Genomic DNA, 12,037 nt, shown 5'->3' with positions numbered 1-12,037 from the left:
GTAGTCCTCGACTGAGGACTGAGTCTGTTCCTCCCCATCCAGGTAGTCCTCGACTTACAACAGTTTGCTTAGTGACTATCCGAAGTTACAATGGCAAGCCACAGCCGAGCAAGACACCTGCCTGCCCACCCAGCGGCGCTCTTCCTCCTGTCCGAGATTTTCATTGTTGTGAACATTTCTGTTGGGGATTGGCAGCAGAGGTTGGGTGGGGGGTGTTTGGTTTTTATTCCCCCCGTCTGCTGGGTGGTTGCAGCAGGTTTTGGTCACTTCACATGACCCTGGGACACTGTGACCGTCATAAATATAAATCAGTTGCCAAGCATCTGAATGTAAATCACAAGACCCTGGAGATGCTGCAACATTCCAGCTGATCGGCGCTTCTTCTGGGCTTAGCAGAAGCGCCAGGATTAGTGCTGCTTTCCAGCTGGAGCCTGGCGCTGATCCTGGCGCTTCCGCTGAGCCCTGACAGCCCTGCAGCTCCAGCCATCTCTCGCTCAGGCTTGTGCCGTGCTGCCACCGGTTCAGCTCATTCCCCTCCCCCGCTACCACTTTTCTAGGATGGTCACGTACCACCTGCCAGATGCCAATGTACCACAGGTGGTACCCGTACCACTGGTTGAAAAGCCCTGTCATAAACTACATGCATGCTACATAAATAAGTGGATTGTTAGGGGAAGAGCATTGCTCGTGCCTCTGCATACAGCATAGAAGCTAAAATGGCCACCAGAATATTAACAGGTCATCCTCGACTTACACCCATTTGTTTAGTAACTTTTCAAAGTTACAATGCACTGAAAGAAGTGACTTATAACCTGTCCAAACTTATAACTGTCAAAGAATCCACAAGGCCATGTAATTGAAATTGGGTTTGGTAACCAGCATATGTTTATGACAGTTTCAACATCTCAGGGTCTTGTGGGTGCTATTTTGCAACCTTCCCAGCCAATTTTTGACAAGCAAAGTCAACGGGGGAAGAAGGATTTGCTTAACAAATGCACGATTCACTTAACAACTCCAAAGATTCGCTTAGCAACCATGGCAAAAAACCGTCATAAAATCAGGTGCAACCCCATTGCTAGAAATAGAAATTCTGGTCCCAACTGAGGTTGCAAGTCAACGTCTTTCTGTAACTATCTCCCTTCACAACTTTGTAAAAACGGTGAATTTTCAAACACAGAAAGAGCTCTCCATTACTCCTGGTCAGTTACTACTAGGTTAGTATATTTTATTCCTCTAGCAGGCTAATGCATTTCATAGAATTATATCCATATCAGTCTTATGAACTTTGTACCTTTGCATTTTGTTCACCTCCAGCTTGCTGGGCCCAGTCCTTAGGAGTCCGACCCTTTTGATCATGGAATCTTAAATCTCCTCCCACTTGCAGGATACTATTGAGAAGTCTTGGGTGACCAGAAAACGCAGCTGCATGGACCGGTGTGCTACCATCGTAACAACGACTGGGATTCACAGAATAGAAAGAGAATGGAGAGGTGTTAAGATATCAACTACAGGAAACAACTAAGTTCAAATGGATCTCATTTGCGGTGAATGGGCTATTTTACCAAGTTTGTCAGTGCTCATGAGTCACGATTGATTGAATAGGAGTTGGTATGACAGTAGCTTGGGCTTAGTGGCTTCTTAAGCTAAGGTATCTTGTGTACTGGGCAGTGATACTGGGCAGTATCTTAGGGCTGGGCAGTGATCTGGATCCGAAGAATAAAATAAGTTTGGGTTGTTAATGAGAACACATAAGTAGCATCTATTGTGAAGAAGACAAATGCTGCTTTTCCTGGGATTGCGTGTCTAAATCACTAGACTCGTGCAATCTAATTTTCAACTGGCAGATGCTCAATTTGGGAGCCAATTTAGCATGGTGGTTAAGACATCAGGCTAGAAACCAGGAGACCAGTTCTGCCTTAGGTTCAAGGCCAACTGGGTGGCTTTGGGCCAGTCAGTTTCATCCCTAAGAAGCAGGCAGTGGCAAACCACACTTCTGAGAGCTTGCCAAGAAAATTGTAGGGACCTGTCCAAGCAGTTGCTAGGAGTCAAAACTGACTTGAAAGCCTTAATATATAAATAATATGTTCTTCTGCTAATTTTCTGGTTTGAATTATACAGTTGCTTTGTAAGCTAACCCGGTAATTGATACAAGGTTAGCTCATCAACTGACAGCTACTCAGTCACTGTTCGAAAGCCTCCATTAAGATGTTGCTTTTCATGCCGAATGGCAAATGTACCGTTCTACAACATGGACACATTAGATGTAATCCTGCCTTTGGGACAGCAGGGACAAGTCTTCACTCTCATCCCCCTTAAAACACTTTAGGAACGGGAAAGTGCTGTTGGGTGGACACCTCCAACAGACTTGTTAGTATGTTAGTTGGAAGGAGAAAGAGGATATCCCCACAGCAAAGCTAGGCCATTTCTAGTCACCATTATCTGTGGACTGTAGCTGCAAAGCTGAGAAATGTATATGAATGGTGGAATTGGTCCTAAAGAAATGAACATCTGTAGATATCTGAAACAACGTATGCATTGGGATGTTACAATATATTTCTATTCTAGAAGAATTGCATAGTCAGAAAGGCTGCAAAAGAATAACTACAGGTAGTACTCGAGTGACGAGTGTAATGGAGCCTGCCCATTCCACTTGTCACTTCAAAACTTGTAGAGTGAATCTCGTAGCTCAAATGAGATTACTCCCTTGCTCGTTAAAACGCACACGGCTTGTTAAGCGAACACACCAAAGGCCTAGAGCAGCCAAGAAAGTGAAGGATCTCGATTTTCGTAGGGTGAGTATTGAAGGCCTGGTGCCTAGGGAGACCGGGGGTGGGGGAGGGAATAACCAGGGTGAATGTTGCAGTGCCACTGCGGTTGCTCTTAAGGGCGAACGACTGCCATGGTGCTGCAATATTCGTAACTTTGGGACTTGCTCGTAAGCACTAGGAGCGCTCATCACGTAACTTTGAATGAGCGTTAAGTGAACGTTCATAACTCGGGGATTAACTGTACCGGTAATATTGAACTAATTTCTCTAGGAATTCTGTATCACTCACTGATTAGGATTAGCACCAAAGCGTAGAAACAGCTGAACTACAGAAGCATGTCCCAGTAGGGCACCAATATATAAACCAGTCTGTCCAGCTGCATTATGGCTGTCGACTTCCACACCTAAGGAAGGAAGCATGCACACTGAATAACAGCAAAAGTTTTTTCTGAAAGCATGTCCGCTGGAATTGGGCAGCCAATAAATTAATAATATTAATAACAACAGCAATAATACTGTGACATTACAGGTAGTCCTTGATTTACAAAAGTTAATTTCATGATTGTTCAAAGTTACAGCATTGAAAAAAGTGACTTATGATGGTTTTTCACACTTATGACCATTGTAACATACCCACGGTTACGTGATAAAAATTCAGACACTTGGCAACTGACTCATACTTATGACAGTTTCAGTGTCCTGGAAACATGTGACCACCTTTTACGACCTTTTGACAAGCAAAGTCAATGGAGAAACCAGATTCACTTTACAACTACGGTATATTACTAACTGAACACCTGCAATGATTCATTTAACAACTGTGGCAAGGAAATCATAAATGTTTTGCTTAGCAACAGAAATTTTGGGCTCAATTGTGGTCGTAAACTGAGGACTATCTGTATATGCATCAAAATGAGCTGATTCAATTATAATTAAATCTCCTGTCCCATATTAGAAATATAGAATAGAAAATAAAACAAACTTTGCAGCTTATATCCTCTATTTTCATCACATGAATGATGCCCAGCTAGCGTTCTTACTCTTACAAAAAAGCAGCTATTGATGCAATGTAACTCACACAACAAACATGATTTACCTCTCTTTAGTAATATCTTGGCCTTGTTGCTCTTGTCCTCAGCAGCATATCTCAGTAACTGCCCTTCCAGAGATTCAGGTTCAGTAAAATAGCCTAGGCTTACAGGACAGTTTGGCGAGAGCACTGGCACCTTTGGCATCACACTAAAACAAGCATCAGAATGTAGTTTTCAAAGATATTATAAAACAAAGCACTTCTTTCAATTAAATACAAGCCTCCTTTAAAAATCATATATTGTAAGAAAACATAGATGCATGGATGTGTGGATGTGTGGATGTAAAACCTAGATGTGTAATGTGTGGATATTCAGAAGAGCAACCAAGATGATTAGGGGATTGGAGGCTAAAACATATGAAAAACAGTTGCAGGAATTTGGGATATGTCTAGTTTAATGAAAAGAAGGACTGGGGCAACATATCAGTGTTCCAGAATCTAAGGGGTTGCCACAAAGGAGACAGGGTCAACCTATTCTCCAAACCATCTGAAGGCAGAATAAGAAACAACAGATGGAAATTAATCAAGGAGAGAACCAACCTAGAACTAAGGAGAAATTTCCTAACAAGTTAGAACAATTAATCAGTGAAATGGCTTGCCTTCAGAAGTTGTGAGTGCTCCATCACTGCAGGGTTTAAAGAAAAGATTGGATTGAAATGGTATAGGGTCTTCTGCTTGAGTAGGGGGTTGGACTAGAAGACCTCCAAGATTCCTTCCAACTCTGTTATTCTGTTATTCAAATTCCTTTCCTCCTCCTTCCTATAATCCTAGTATCTTCAAGAGGGCACCACCATACAGAATGGAATACAAAGTTGGAAGTTGGACTTTGGAAATCTTCTAGTCCAACTCCTGCTGAAACTCAAAGTTGCTTTTTCAAAGGTGCACAACCAGGAAATCCTACACCATTCCGGCTGTCTATAATCTCTTCTTAAAACCCTACTTTATTCATATATATTTCACAGTAAAAGTTACTCCAGGATATCCAGACATTCAATGAATTTTGGAAGCCCCATCTGTAATTCCATTCATATTCATGAATATATCCTACTGATTCCAATGGGATTGAGTGAATATTCACGAAACTCTGCTGCACATTTCCATTTTTATGAAAAAAAAATGCTTTTGATAAATCAGTTTGCCTCAACAACTTTGCAACAGTATATTGTAAATTGCAATCTGACCTTACAATATTTTTTCTATTGTATGTCTAACTGTGAATTGTATACTGCATGCTATTATGTAGGTGTTCTGTATTGCACTGTTCCTCAAGCAAGTGTGGATTTTCCCTATCCCAGTTACAAGGCTGAGATTACATATACTTGGTTCCACATTGCTAATGCAAGCCTACCTGGATCATCCACCTGGAAATATTCATGGATATGGGAAACACTCTCCGCATATTCAGCTCTCTTTGTTGACTCTTATTTTCTATTCCTGGAAGGTTTGAGACCCGGTCTACATTAACACTTCTTCATGCTGCATTATAAAATGCTTTATGTTCCCAAATCAAGCCAGTGTGCAAAACCATAAAAATTGAGTAATATGCCAAATCCTGAATTCAGTCAGGACACTTTGTAGAGCAACAAAGCAAAAGTGGAGCCAACTCCAAGCAGGGCAGAAAGCAGTAAAATGCAAAAGATGCCAAGTTTTAACTAAAATATTAAGTGTAATGAATGCATGAAAGCCACCCTTGATTTCAATTACATCTACTGGGAAGAAAACAATGCCTTCTTTTCTGGAAATTATCCTTGCTTCTTTAAAAGAAACACCGTTCTCCTTCGGCGAGGAAAAGCGCAACGAAGAATTAGGGTGACAGAAACCCCCAAACCCCAATTACTTCCTTTCTTGCTTTTATGTTCGGAACGTGATTGACGGGCCAAACCGCAAGAGCAGTTTTGAAAGCGGGGCCTTATCAACGGCCACAACAGGAGCCAATCAAAGGGCGCGAGGACAGAAGGGAGGTGGGGCAAAGCGTAAATTGACGGGAAAGAAAAGGTTTGCCGAGTGGCTTTAATGGTTGGATGCTGGGGTCGCGGGAAGACCGAACCATTCCGCCTTAGGGAAGGCAACCTATTTTGAATGTTTAAGAATTTAAAAATAAAAAGAACTAGAAGGCAATCATGGTAAATAAAAGACTTAAACTCCATCTCTTTGTCTCCTCAACAATTTTCTTGTTTATAGGAAATCAGCATAGCATAGGCAAACACTAAAATGATGTGAAGTTTCCCCCTTTGCAGGGCGAAGTGGTGTAGTCCATTTCTCCCTCTCTATTCCGTTTGCAGATTGAGCGTTCGTTTATTTCGGGGAGTGAAATACGCTTTATTTTAAAAACAAAATAATTTCTAAGATATTCCCTTCCGGGCAATTGATGCTGGCGGAAAGAAGAATCCAATTCAGCCATTGTTAATTTAGAAATTAAAATCTGCTTGCTTTTGAACTCTGCATTTTTCTTTTTTTTTGTATTTAAATTTTATTATTTTTCATTTAAAAAAACACAAACATGAACCTTTTATCACAATATCAACCAAAGAAAATAAAACTAAACAACTCTGCATTTTTCGTTTGTTTTCTTGGAAGTAATAACAAAACGCTGGTTTTTCATTCGGGTTTAAATCCATATTCGTTCGCTCTCAGGTATCCGAATGCACCAGAAGCAACGTTTCCCATGATATTTCGTCAAATATGCAATATATTCAAAAATGAGAGCTGATAGAACCCCGACAACCCAAGAGATGGAGCCAAAGAGGAAAAGTTGGAGGAGAAAATAGATCTTCCCAACAGATTCCCGATTCGTCCTCCTTATTTATTAACTATACTGCTCAAAAAAATAAAGGGAACATTTTACCATGGAACTGAAGGGGTTTGCGTTCCCTTTATTTTTCTGAGCAGTATACTTCCTTTCCAACTTTATGTCACTTCTTTTACCCAGTATTTCTTAACGCTCCCCCCAATCCCAAGAACTCTTTCTCACTTTTAAAAATGATGGAAGACTCCAAAAGAGCTTCTGTAGGGGCTACGTTTACTGATATTTTCCATATCACAGCTTAAAATTGACTCATTTGCTGCCACTATCGATTCTCATGATTATTTGATAGGATTTTAGTGTATTGTTCTTTAGGACAGGCTGGAAAATTTTGATCTCGCTTACTCCTTAAGAGGGTCTTCTGGTCCCTCCTTAGACCACACGTTTGGGAAAAACGTTCATGCTACCCTATTTGCCCAAGAAAAATGCTACCTTAAATGACTTGGGTATTTATGGAATTTTTAACTCCACAAAAGATGTTTTGTTGTGAAATCCAGATTTCACAAGTCCTTGGGGGAGGGGGAACGCTGATTATAGGGGGGGGACTTAGTTTATCAAATGAAGTTGCAAGGCAATTAGCATCTTGAATTAGGCTGCTCTGAGGATTATTTGATAAAAAATATTTTTTTAACTATATCAAAGCAGCAACTCTAAATAAAAACAGTTTTCCTAACACTGGTGGGTTGCTTCTTTGTTTGTGCTGGTGGGTTTGCCACCAGAGAGATCTTGGCAATGACATAATACCAAAACCAAACAAAACTAAAGGCGCTAATTATGTTTATATTATTTTTAAAAAGTTAGGTCCGTTTCTAAGGTGGGTAGTAGGAGCCAGAACTTCTTTTAGGACAATTACTCTGGACATCTGACTCCCGAAAAGACAAGCTTCTTTATTAACTACCCTTAAACTTTTGAAGAACCAAAACTCTTTATTTTTTTTCAAATGTCTAGAAAAGCTCTTATACTTTCAGCTGGAATGTTGTTTATCCTAATAAACTAGCCTTAGATCTAGGTAGACCAAGATGGTTCTGAAGGGCAGATGACAGTTAGTCAGACCAACAGCTCACTAGTTCTTATCTCTTCCTGGCTCAAGTTATGGTTCATCCAGTATAGTATTGTGCTATTATATATATATATATTAAAGAAACAAACAATTTCTACATAAGCTTCAGCTTACAAAACCCTATTCTAAACATTACAGTACTCTATAAATGACTGTTTTTACAGTATGCAAATTTAAATTTGCAATTTCAGTTGATGACTAGTCAATGATAAGTTTCATTCTTGTATTGTGCAGCATCACAATACACCAGGGGTGTCAAACTGCCACGGACTGGATGCATCATAGCGAAACTGCGCCCACCCCATTGCCGGCAATGGCAAAAAAGTCACGATACATCGCGACATGTCACATGACGTTGCACTACACCATGACCATAATAAAGATACTTGATTTGATCTTCTCTGTCCTCCTTAATACTTGGGTATAATTTTTTAACTTATTCTATCTCTCCATTTGCTTTCTATTCTTTTTGATCCCAAAGCACATATTGTTTGTTTTCTGTTATTTTTTGTCCAATCTGCCATTTCTTTTCTTTTTTTCCCTCTATCCTATTTTCCTAGCTTGTTGTTTCAGGTAGGCCTTTGATTATATACTGTAACTACTCCATAAACCATGATGGGGGGCATGTCAATGGTAGATATTCTGGCCAGGTGCTGTTCCTACTGGGATATGGGAAGTAATTTGATGCAAAACGTGTTACCTATAAAACAAGTAACAAAGAAATAGAAAAATGAATTCAAGTAGTAAATTCAAACCTTTGTTGAAGATAGGTATTTCCAGGCAGATAATTTGAAATCATTGTGACTCAGGATATCCAAGAATGGATAAAATAATTATGTAGAAATATTGTCTTCTCTTCCGAGAGCTATTTTGCTGGCCCTCCACTACCATTGCCAAGAAACACTACAATGATCTCTGGAGAATGGAGAATGCTTGATAAGAGAACACTCTGCTTAGTAGAATACCTTTGTGATGAAACATCTCTCTATTATAATATATCTTCTGAAGATGCTCAAGACAAAATGGATAAGCAGGAAATGTGTTTGTACAAGCTTTGATTAAATCTGCTATGCACCTTCTGTTTATCAGCCTTACAATCAGGGCATTTGATTGTAAGTATATGTAGATACAGTATATCAGTCAATGAAGGAGAGAAACCCAGGAAATAATATAGCAAATAAAAAGATTATGTATGAGTTGTACCACATATTATATCATTAAATAGGTTTAGACACAGCATATTATGCAACTGAATAAAACATATGATTTATCTAATAATCTCTGATACACTTGAAACAGCTCTCCATTTGAAAAGGGAAACGAGGTAAAATAAACAATGTGGGAGTTAGGTTTCTTGAATTTTATTTCCAATTTCAATCTTATAATGACCCACTAAATAATACCTTGTAGCATTTTCACAGTGATAATTATTCCTACACAGCACAAAAGTCGATATAAACCATTAGGCAATGTTTAATGTATTTATATGCAGCTTTTAAGATAAATCCAAGTCATACAAAGCAATTTACATGAATATACATGCAATAAATGTACAGTACAACAAAAAGGCATTGGATAAATAACTTACTACAAGGTGTGACTGCTTGTTCATATCTCTTTTTAAGTTTAAGGTAGTTCTTTAGAAGCCCTGGATGGCCAGGGATGCTATAGTACAAGTAGTCCTCAACTTACAATCATTTTTTTAATGACCGATCAAAGTTACAATGGCACTAAAAATGATGACTTATAACTGTTTTTCATACTTATGACCAATGCAGTCTCCATGTGGTCACATGATCAAAATTCAGACACTTAGTAACTGGCATGTACTGTATTGATGGTTTGTTTGTTTTTTTAAATTTATTTGCCTCCTATCTTGCCATGGGGCTAGGCAGCGTACAATAATAAAAAGGAAGAAAAATGAAAGGATTGTAAACAGAAGTAAAATAATAAATGATAAAATAAAGGATGACAAAATAACACATCAAGAATAATACATCAATATGATAACTAAAAAGATCGAATAGGGGGAGAACAGAGAGCAAGGTGCGGGGGGAGGTAGAATCTGCCATCAATCTCACAGCCACCTCCTTTTGGTCCCAAGGCCAAGCGCTAGAGCAGTGGTTCTCAACCTTTTTAATGCCGCGACCCCAACCGGTCGTAAGTCGAGGACTAAACTAGTCGTAAGTCGAGGACTACCCAACCGGTCGTAAGTCGAGGACTTTCCCTGCCCGGGAGCGCCGCGCATGCGTGGTTCCGCCCCCTGCGCCGGCCGAGGCATAGCTGGCAAGCGGCAGAGACGGAGCAGGCTGACCACCAGCTGGCTCAGCCCAAGGGAGGTAAGGCACCTGCCGGAAAAGGGGAAAAAATGGCGGACAAAAAAATGGCGGACAGCCTTGCTTGGCGACCCCCGTGAAATGGTCAATCGACCCCAAATGGGGTCCCGACCCACAGGTTGAGAACCACTGCGCTAGAGCCATGTTTTCAGTCTCTTAAGGAAGGCTAGGAGGGTCCTGGGGTCCTTTGATCACTTTTTGCCTTCTTCTGACAAGCAAAGTCAATGGCGAAGCCATATTCACTTACCAACTATGTTATTAATTTAACAATTGCAGTTATTCATTTAACAGCTGTGGCAAGAAAGATCATAAAATGGGACAAAATTCACTTAACAACTGTCTTGCTTAGCAACGGAAATTGAGGACTACCTATAGTAGATTCCTGACTAGACAGTAGATTTGACTAGATAATCTCCAAGGTCATTTCCAAAACGTATATTGTACGATTCTATGAAATGGAATATTTTGCAAATGGTTCAAAATTGGAGCAGAGAGTAAGACAAAAGTACGAGATTGCCCCTTGGTTGTTTAATGTGTTTATGAATAAATGTCTAAGGAATACTTGTGATGTTTGAAGCATACTGGTTGGGTATTTGTATGAATGGGTAGGATTTTTTAAAAAATATATATAAACAATGCTATGTTGTTGGATGAAAAAGCAAATTCTACCAAATATTATATGATGCAACAAGGATCTGAAAATTAATATATCCTAGACCTAGACCAAGGTTTGTTTGGAGAAAAGAAGAACAAATGCTTGTGAGTTAAATTTATATTTTGTTTGGAGGCTGTTCCTTGGTCACTGATAGAAAATGCAAAGTTCTTGAGATTTCTCAGCCCTGCTTTAAAACAGTGACCCCCCCCCACTCGCTTTAATATTTTACTTTTTTCTCCTTGTTTAGATTTCTTAGGTCAGAAGATTCTTACACAACAAGCTGTGAATGCTGGTTAATCCAAAAACAATATAATGCTACTGCCTTCAGTGACATAGTTGAGTGTATAGCAATCAACATGCAATAGCAGCCTGCAGACACCAGAAAAGTAGATCATCCTTCCATTTCCAAACTATACTCCACATTCCTTGGCTCTGTTCTACTTTCCCTGTATCCAGGCAAACCTGCCCATTCATTTTCCACACAATCCTTGAGTCACTTCCTGCTCTAATTTAATTCTGAAGAAAAAGCTAAACTGCTGAACACATGTATGGCCTAATTTCAATAAACTGTATGGGGACTGTGCCATCAGTGCATTTTTTCCCACTATCCCATGCTGTCTTACAAGTGACCTTTTGCTGGCATTGGTAACTCTGTTCATACATAATAAGTTAGATTGGCCAACTCACACCATTAGCATACTACTACGTTAGCTTTGCCTTGTCATTTCATTCATACATAATGTCTCTCAAAGAAATGTGGGAACGGCAATTAATGGGAAAATAATTAAATTAATAAATTAATACGAAGAATTCCGGAAATGAGATGGCTGTTAAAACGGCAGTGCAGAATTCCCAGGGAGAAGGCATGTTGAAAGCAAGCGTTTAACCTGATGGTTTGCATGCTTTGTATGAATACAAGGAGAAAAAAAAACTTTCCCCACTGAAAAATATTTGGTTAGGGACATAATATCCCCAAAGAGAGGCCTTTGTTTCAGTTTTCAGGTTTACAAAATGTCAAGCTTTTCATGCTGTCAGCAATTAATTTAAAGAGTCTATGCCAGGGCTTTTCTACCTTTTCACCCATTGTACCACTTTTAGGATATGGCAACATCCGAGTACCACCAGTCGCCTAGCAAAGTGTCAAAAACTTGATGACCAAAAGAAAAAAAAAAGAGGAAAAAAGTGATGAAGTACAGGTAGTCCTCGACTTACAACAGTTCGTTTAGTGACTGTTTGAAGTTACAATGGCACTGAAAAAAGGCACAGCCGAGCAAGACACCTGCCTGCCCACCCAGTGGTGCTCTTCCTCCTGTCCGAGGTTTCCAT

Source organism: Protobothrops mucrosquamatus, unplaced genomic scaffold (genome assembly GCF_001527695.2).
Source record: "Protobothrops mucrosquamatus isolate PMUCROS unplaced genomic scaffold, P.Mucros_1.0 scaffold2500, whole genome shotgun sequence".
NCBI classification, from domain to species: domain Eukaryota; kingdom Metazoa; phylum Chordata; class Lepidosauria; order Squamata; family Viperidae; genus Protobothrops; species Protobothrops mucrosquamatus.
The sequence above is the reverse complement of the archived record's forward strand: the minus strand, read 5'-3'. Positions refer to the sequence as shown.